The following is a 10,261-nucleotide window of genomic DNA, read 5'->3' as shown; positions in this document are numbered from 1 at the left end:
CAAATCGATCAGTTTTTGCATGAAACTGAACGTTATTTACAACACTATTAGCGTGAATGCCAAAGCAGGAAGCGCGCTTTCCGTTTGAGGCGATCTCTTCCACTGGTGGCGTTTGGTGGTTGTTGGCTATGGATGTTGGTCTCTCTGCGCCACCTACAGAGCGGGAGCGTGAAGCGCACTTCCTGCTTGGCAAAAGCTCTGCATTAACGCTGAAAAATATTTATAAATATATTCGAATCTCAAAACTGAAAATCGAATGTCAACCCACGGAACGAATATTCAAATTTTCTGGTCCAGCCCTACAAATGAACAACTTTCTTATTAACAGTTTTACTATCAGTATAGTCTTATTAACAGTATTTTGCAGTATTTACAGCAGTAGGCTAGTAGACCAATGTGACTTACAAGAGAGGATTATGTCCATCATTTGTTCCAATCCATTTCAATAAAAAATCTTTCAGGTCACTCTGCAATGTCAGTGTTTTGTGTCTTGTACTTGACTTCCCGAATGTAATCGCATCCTCAACAAGCATGTGTATGACGAAGAACACAGAAAAGACGAACGACATCACAGTAGTACGAGAGCGACTCCTTATTTCTCGAATCACTCTCGTGGTACTTTGATGTCACCTTCCTGTCGGTTTTTGCGGCGTCAAATGAACTGAAACAAACCTAATGTCTGGGATACATGTTGGATGACGGCGAAGCCTCCTCAGAGGCCAGACCCACAAACTCATTCACTCTAGGCAGGGGTAAAACACAGGTTCCCATTCGCCTGAGACTACAGATCCCTCCTGATCGGCACCTGAAATGTGGAGCTGTCTAGAAGGAAGGCCAGGTTCGAAAACCATACTCGGGAAACCCAAAAAGGTGCTACAAGCAACAGCTGCACCTTCTGCTGGCAGACCCTCTTCAGAACTCCTGGGAACAGAGTGATTTGGGGAAAACACACAGGATATACTGGCATTCTTGGGAAATGAACCACGATTTCTACCATAATACTAAGGCACAAAGCATTTTCATGTGACCTTAAACATGAGAAAACGGGTTGCCTCTCAGGAAACCACAAGGTTGAAGGATGGATTCTAAATGAGCAGGAGACAACCGAGCCTGCATTGTCATTGAAATCCATACTACGCCCAGAAAAGAGGTCCTCTGTGCTAGAGAAGCACACTTTCCATGGCATTTAGCAAATGGGACATTTTTGTCTCTTTTGGTCTTCCATAACTTGGGATAAACATACTTTTCTTGGCATTCAGTCTCAACCCTAGGTGTCATTTACACATTTTGTAAACGTGCAAGGGGATATAGCTAGGTTGAAGGGAAGCACCCAATATTGGCATGTCATGCCCCCAAGGGCAAACCTGAGATTCTGTGAGCAGGAAAAATCTATATGTGAAAATAGCCATCCTTTTGTGACAGGATTTGAGTATTGATGTTATCTTTTATGAACATATTAATGAATTGTATAATCTCATTTGATATTTTATGTTTATTTAAGGAAGATAATTTTATCTGCAAGGCATTAAACTAAAACTGGGTGGCAACTTAACTCTTTCACCGCCAGCGTTTTTAAAAAAAGTTACCAGCCAGCGCCAGCGTTTTTCATGATTTTCACCAAAGTTTAATGCCTTCCAGAAAATGTTCTTCTTTAAATATATAAACATACAATATACCAAATGAAAGAACAGACCCTCTGCTTTCAAACAAAAAAAAAAACGTTTCATCCTACCTTTAGTAGTTCTTTTGCAATCAGCTTTTGAATATGGGTAGGTTTTTGCAAAAAACACCATATTTTGAGCAAAAAGCAGAGATAATTCCATTTTTATGACGGACTTTTCATAGAGATCCCATTCAGAGCGATCTTTAAAACAGACACGGACATGCAGCAGCTTGCCATAGGGCAATACTTCCGGTTTTAAAAAGTTACGGAAGGGCACCACCTGGTGGATAATAGCGGTATTGTGGAAAGACGGAAAATCTCGTCATTGGCGGGGAAGCGTTTTCTCTTAATTGACGAGATATCTCGTCAATGGCGGGGAAAGAGTTAAAAAAAAAACACTGACGGGGAAAGAGTTAAGCATGCTTACAAGCATATTTGATCATCACTTCAACAGTTGCACGATATAAATGTTAATGTATAAATTAGATGAATGTTGGTTTATAAAATAAACATCACAGTCTTAAATCATATTTTCATTGTGTCTTTGCTGCATCTGTGTTGGTTGGGAACTGCGCTCTGTTTCAGTTACACTTGATTCTGAGGAACTACTTTGTTTGGCAGAAGAGTAATGTTTTTACTAATATAATTACAACTTATTTGTGTTTTATTTTATAAAATCCCACTAACATTATGCATATAAAGTAACCGTTTTATAAAAGCAATAACCCCCGCGAAGCAGTGGGGTTACAGTGCATTTTATAACAGCTAGGGGGGTTTTAGGCACTCCGCTTCACGTCGTGCTTAACAACACCCCTTAGCTGTTATAAAATGCACACTGTAACCCCACTGCTTTGCAGGGCTTATTGCTTTAATAGTTAGTAGAATGTCTATCAAAATACATGATAGTGGACTATCAACATAAAGTATACATTTTAATCTATATATTTGCCGGTACTACTCTGTGTTCACTATATAACTACTTTGCTAAAATGCAAAATTGTGAGAAGTCCTATAGAAATAAAATAAAAAATTGCTGACATTTGCAAATATATACTGTTGTTGACGAGCACATTGAGAATTCTCCTTTCGAAGAACCACAGGAAAATAACAGCTTACATGTTTGAAACGACATGAGTGTGAGTACACAATGATAAGAGTTTAAATTTGGTAAAAAAAAACATTTCCTTATGCTTAGATTTCTTTTAACTCTTTTCTTTTAACTATGGCATAAATAAATCACATGCCTCTCTCTGAGAAACTTGCTCCCTCCCATGCAATCTCTCTGACCCCCATCTCACTTCTTCAACACTGACTCAGATCAAGGTCTGTCTGATATAACAGCCTGCTCCAGCACATCCCTTCACCCAGATATTTGATTTTGCCTGTACACTGCTGAGGGCACTCAACAGAGGAGCAACTCAAGATTCACATAAACATCTTACTTGATTTAAAAGGTAGGTCCTGTATAGATCTGACATGTTTTGTATTTGGTGGCTGCAGCTGGCGGGACATTCATTGTAAAGAATGTAAAGTTTTAGAAATGGAAATTGTAAAATAACTTTTTAAAGGAACATGAATGAATATTGTAGCACTTAATTTTGACATTCTTTTTACAAATGTGAAATTTATTTGGGCTGTTGTTAGTGTTAACTGAATTGTTTTTAGTAAAATTAAAGAATGTAGAATAATCTTAATGATCAGACAACCAATTATGTTTGTAAAAACAGTAGGATAGAGGAATATTTTATTAAAATAAAGATGTGTAATTTCACAGTCTTCAAATATTGCTAAGATGTTGCTGTTTTATGAACTCAGATGTGCCATGATGAACAACACTGAAATATGACAATGGCTCTGCAACAGTTGTATACGCTATCGTCATGTTCTTGCGGTTACGTTCTTTGCATTCTTCACCCCTGAAATTAACACTTGTATTAATGCATTTACTAGTCCTTATGGCACATAGTGCACCATGTAGTGGATAAAAAATAATTAAAGGGTCATGAAACCCTGCTGTTTCAGTTCCAGTCTACCTCACTATCATTTTGAAAAATGCAACTTAAAGGCACTCTAAGCGAATTCACGCGTTTTAGACAATAAAAATTTTTTTGTTACATACAGCAAACATCTCCTCACTATTTGCTTGCTGCCTGTCCGCTGATCAAACTGTAAAAAACGCGATCTCTGTAGACAGCCCAGGCTCTACAAACTTCAACATAAACACAGTGGCCAAACCTGCACCACGAAACAAAACAAAGTGTTCCAGCCAATAAACGCCAAGAAGGATTTGGGGGTTGGGTTGGGCGCGTTCATGAAAGCACGGAAGGGAGGGGGAGGGGGAGGAGTTAACTACGCTCAGTTTGTTTGAAAACACATTTCAAAAATCAACACACAGATTCGCTTAGAACGCCTTTACGTTCTGGACACTGTGAGAACAGTGAGGACTGGGCCGGGCACCTGATATAATAAGCTAGTGTTACGAATCAGTTACGATTTACTAAGAATAGCAGTATTACAGAAATAATTAAACTGAATATAATATTTAATTTAAACAAAGGTCAAGTAAAACTGCTAGAGTTGAAATAATAGCGTGTTTGAAGATAAGGAAAAGTCCTCAGGACATGGTACCTCAGGACAAGGTCAAAGCCAACCTGCCTCCCGTAGCTTTTCCGAACAAATTCAGTTGATGGTGAGTCTCGCCCTGACAGCATCGCGGGGAAAATCATCCAACGTATTTACAGAGTGTGCATCATGGCGCACTCATATTTACTTTACTATACAGAACCGCATATCCAAGTGTGATTGTCCTGAGCCCCAGACACGACCCCCACCCTGGCTGACCTGGCTGCATGAAGCACATGCATGCATGCACACACAAAAAGCAAAACTTCTTTGCATTGGATAAGAACACGCAATCTCATAAATAATAATTAGACACTGATGCGCCGTGATGTACGAAAGTACTTTGCCACGTAACAGCCCGTGACGTTGGCACAATATGGAGTTTCAACACGGAAGACAAAAATATCACAAAAAGCTAAAAAATTAAGTTTTCTCCAAATGTTAAAATTAACAGGTGCTAACATTGTCTTTTATGATGTGCAACACAACTATGTTAAGATCTAAAAAAAGTGTGGCTTAGTGTTTCATGACGCTTTAAGGCTGTGCAAATATGTTTTTCATTAGGGCATTAGTGTCACTCGAGCTGCTTTAGTGCACATACACAGTGTGCTCCAGCACGATAGCACAGAGTAAATCATATGCACAAATCTGCAGTGAAAACAAAACCCATTTAGATTCTAAACATATAAACCACTGTGGTTGAGATCAAATATCGCAAACAGTTAGACAGCCTTGTCCACTGTCAAGAAGAAGAGGAGACTAACACCACTGCAATACACGAAAATAAATTCAACATCATTGTTATCATTGTTTTAATCCTGTAATAACATTTTTATATTAAATCTAATTTGGGACTTTAAACTGTATTTTAATACAACTGTGGTGCTCACAAGCGGTCAAATGCAGCTTTCCTGGACTGTGCCATAAACAAAACTCTATCCGCTTGTTAAGTCATGATGTAAGGAATTCTGGGTCCAAGGTATTTTGATACTGATGTGTGAATGATGTCTTACTGGTAAAAAGACGTAACCTCATTGCATGTGTGAACAGCACATTTTTGTATTTACTGGTAAATTCGTTCTGAATAGGCTAATGTATCATGATACGATACAATACGTTACATGCTGGGATACATTGCAATACTTTTTTTTATAAACAAATGTAAAAAATAGAGCTGAATTTTTATTTAAACTTTTTTTAAAGCCAAAGTGCTTCCACACATTTTTTTTAAATATTAATAGTATAGATTGAAATATCGCTGTATCGATATTTTTGCACAGCCCTAATTCCAAGGCACTTCAGTGGGTCTTTAAGGTGCGTAACAGAAACAAATGCGTATCAGGTAGTGCGGAATACACTGTAAATAAAGATTTGTTTGTTCAACTTAAAAAGTGAATCTTTTTAATCTTTCCTTAATTTACCTGGTTGAGTTTATTCATCTTAAATTAGTAAACGTTGTGTAAAATATGTTGTGTCAGTTGAATTAACTTAAAATTTTAAAGCAACAAGGTACCTTTAAGTTGAACCAACTTTTTTTACATGGTAGATTAGGGGTGGAACGGTACACAGAAGTCCCGGTTTGGTTCGTACCTCGGTTCAGGCGTCACGGTTCGATTCACTTTCGGTACAATGGAGGGAAAAGCAAAACAAAAATGAAGAAGGCAATTTTTTTGTACTTAAGATAATCTTAAAAACATAGGTGTCCTTATCTGTGTTATTTTGAGATGTCATGAATATAAACTGAAATGCATTTAACATACTATCTCGTATAACAAACATGTATACCACTTTAAGTAATCTTGTACTCATCTTTCATACTAATATGGGTTCAAATGTATTACAAGTGTTACCTAAATACATTTTAAAATTACATTTTGGCCTTATTTCATATTAATGTACTAAAGAACAAAAAAATAGGCTTGTAGGATGAATTAATATGTGTGTACGACTTCACAAAGCGCTGCAAGAAACGACAAGTGGATGACGTCAGAGTAACGCGAGAGCGATTTGAAATCAGCCTCCTCCACAAGATTTCTCGTGGTACTCTGTTGCTTATGGCACTGCGTCAACTGTTTTAGCATTAAACTTTGATTTTTATGGATCCGGTGTTCTGTCAAAATCTGTTTCCCCTATATTTCTCTTTAGTGTAATGTTTCTTATAGCGTTTTCATGACGTTACGTTTATTTTATAGATAAATTAAAAGTTGAAATGGTTGGCTACTGATATATGTGCATGTATGTGATGTATATGTACTGTATTGATCTTTATTGGTAAAAATATATTTTTACAGTATGAATCACTAAAGAACATTTAAAAAGCAATATTATCATATATTCTATATAATACCATTTATTTAATATTTCATCATTTTCCTGTTTTCTATTATTTCTTCCTTATATTTATAGCCTACGTGTTTATTCTAAAACGATTATAAAACTATTTTGTTTACATACAAATTAATATGCATAGGCCTGTTCATATATTACTAACACTTTATATCGTGTGTGTGTGTGTGTGTGTGTTATATTTATAATTATATTAAAACTGGCTCTCGCAGTAAATCTGTGGGCACAAATAACTTTATTTTATGCCTTTTTTAAATGCAAGGTTTGGAATTTCTCAGAAATTCCTAATAATACAGTATTGTTGTAATTGTTTTTGTGAATACCAAGAACTAATGTAAGTGCTATTGTAACAATGAAGTCCTTTACAGCCCTTGACATCCAGCCAGCTTCACACAATAATTCCACTGTGTTTAGAGGATATTAATCAGTTTACAAAATAGGAACTTAAAAAGCCTCGCCTGACAAATGACTTTAGTAACAAGGTGGTTTTGTAACAGGCTGTTTAGAATGCCAAATATATTGCAATTCATTTATTGCAAAGAAACTAATAAACCTCTTAGAGTAGATGTTGAACGAACTATAATAAAGTTAGAACTATATATACAGAAAGAAGGATCATGCATTTTTACAGGAGCTCTCTGAGCAAAACAGCCCACGACGTTATCCATTGTCCAGTCGAATGAGGGGAGCGGTGGGCCATTCGTTGTGATGACGAAGTTACAGTCACTTTCACTTTTTCCTGTGTGTTTGTGCAGCTCTCACCCTCGATCAAGGTCAGAGCAAGCGTCCTCTTTTTAAAGTTTCTGCTAATATTACAGTTAACAACAAAAGAGCGCTCACGCTTCAATATTTGATTGACATGACAGCTGCCTCTGTGGTTGCCTAGCAACATAAAAAGCTGCACCGCACTGCTCTTTTGTAAGGACCGTTTCACATTTCACGTCTAAAACCGCAGGGAAAACGCGACCGTTGGTTGGTTCTTGTCACATGACCTTGCGGCATTCTGAAAAGTTGAGATGTTTTTAACTCGATCCGGTGTGGACGGGCCTGGAAAAAACGAGCATGTCACACCGCGTGCACGACACAACTGTGTTGCTTCCATTATGAGTGCGTATACTGTGCACCTACATTTGATGTGATCCTCTACAAGGAGGAGTTTGTGAATTTTGTGTCATAAAGTATACCCCTGTCCGCAGTGAGGGAAAACTATGGCAGGCAGCTATCAATATACACACGTACTTACAGTGACCACTTCATCAAATTCAAAGGTTACCTCATGCAAACACTGGATATATTAATCACTATATTTTTAGCAGTGACTAGCAGTAGCAGAGCGACGCGATCTCATTCATTTAAATGGAAGTTCGGCGACATCCGCCGAAATGAGCAACCTTTGGAAAAGACAGGCGACACACAGCAATAAAGTCTCTGCTAGTCTGAATGCAGCTTAAGGGGCCGATCACACCAAACGCATTTATGGCAGTTGAAGGCACCTTTTTTTAAATGATTTTCTACGGGCAGTGAGCGTATGCACGCTATTTATGTGCACCAAACGCCTTTCGTTTATTGTTGCTAGCTGCAGCACGCGCTTTTGAAGGAGTGCTGAGAGCGGAAAAGCGCCCGAAAACGCACAATGTGAAGCTGGTCACAACATGACAATGTAGCCAAATGTGTGGTTCGTCACGTGTCATGTCAAAATGCCTGCTGCACACAAATCTAAAGGGTTTATCTTGGTTCACGTTTGCTAGATACTCGCATACCTTCGGTAATACGCAGTCTTACACGCAACTGTGCCTTAAAGTCCTCATTTCGTGCTTTCTGGGTAGGGAGTTCCCTTCGCACGTTAGCCAGTTCCCATTCCAGAGCAGAAATCAGATCGAAGTGGCTGTTGGCTGCAGCCTCAAAAGCGAACACCCGTTTATCTAGGGCCTCACTCTTGGCGTTAGCATTATCGTTGGCTAGTTTAATCTCTGCTCCAAGCTGGTCAACCCATTGATACTCACATATTTTCACTTATTTTGACATGACACGTGATGCACATAGTTTACATGATGCAACAAACATACATTTTAAAAACACGAGCAAAACACATGACACTACAAAGTAGGGCTGGGCGATATGGAGTGGGAAATATATCTCGATGTATTTTTCTATATCTCGATAGACGATATATATCTCGGTTGCTTTGCGTGGAAAAAAAACTCCCCAAAAAACTACTGCAAAACAAATATGTCAAAAAATGTCTTTTTTTATTGAAGTGCAAAGAGGTAGTTCACGTAGGAACAAAGTGCTTCTGCAACATTTAAAAAAATATATACAAAAATTATACTTTAACTATAAAATAAGAAAATACATATTGTCTTTTTATTCAAAAATAAAACAACTCAACTTCAGATATTAAGTTTTTGGTAGACGTTGACAATTCTTAGTATTTTTTCTGAAAACCCTCAGGAGATAAGGGTATTTATCCTGGAATAACATAGGTTTTAGGCGTTTCAGGAGTAAATGGGTTAAATATGAGAGAAAACACTGTTGTTGTTGTTGTTGTTACACAGAAAACTACAGAACACGTGCACTTGCACACCGCATCATAGGGAGAGAGATAGCTCTCACATCAAGAAAACGTGTGTGTGTGAAGCACTACTGCTAACCTTTGTTTAGTCATGATAAACTGAATCAGTCGTCTTCTCTGTCAGTAACATCCGTGACTGATGACATTTACGCGAAAAAGAAAGTATACGGAGAAACGGACATTAAAGCACTGCCACCACTGCACTGTCACGAGAGAGAGACGCGCGCTGTCGAAGCGCTTCACGCAACACGAGAAAGAGAGAGAGAGGGGCGCGCTGAGCGCTCGCAACAATGAATTTAAGCCATTTTAAACAGTAAAATATACATGTAAATAGGAATCATGGAAGTTCTATTCGTGGTGGCCAGTGTTGATTCCGTGACGGGCGCCGCCATGTTAAATGACATATCACGCGAGGGGAGGGGTAACAAAAGCAAGGAGGTGGGGCACAGCACACAGAGAAGGCAAAGAAGCAAAGTGGCGAAATCAGAATTTAATTTAAAACATGCATTAAAACATGCATTAATAAGAAAATAAAGTGCAGTACTTGCTTGATGTTAAAAAAGTTCCTCCCGCTTACTCACACTTATGAAGCGTGTGCACACAAATGCACGAGTGCGTGACCCGATATATACACACGTACACAAAATTACAGTTTTAAAAATATCTGTTTTTACAAGAATTCACACAGATATAAATATTTTTTCCATACTTTTAAACAATTGTCGCCTGACGTTAGGGTTAGGAGTTGGGTTTGGATGTCATTTTATGTTACAGAAAGTCGTTCTAACCCCAAACCCATGGGAAAATTGTAAGAAAATAGGAAAAACAATTGAGTAACCAATACGTGAAACTGACACGGAAAAGAAAGTCTGTGGTACAGACACAGAAAAATGCAGAGATCCGTGACAATGACAATGAATTTTAGTATGCAACATGCTACTCAAAATTGTAAAACCTCGAACTTAACTTAAATTTCAAGCTCTATCCAGCCTCTCACAGGAAGCCGATGCAGGATAAGTTGTATTAGACATTTTTCACACTGTAAGTCCAAATCCGAT

This window comes from Paramisgurnus dabryanus, chromosome 13 (genome assembly GCF_030506205.2).
Source record: "Paramisgurnus dabryanus chromosome 13, PD_genome_1.1, whole genome shotgun sequence".
NCBI classification, from domain to species: Eukaryota; Metazoa; Chordata; class Actinopteri; order Cypriniformes; family Cobitidae; genus Paramisgurnus; species Paramisgurnus dabryanus.
This window is presented reverse-complemented; position numbering follows the sequence as displayed.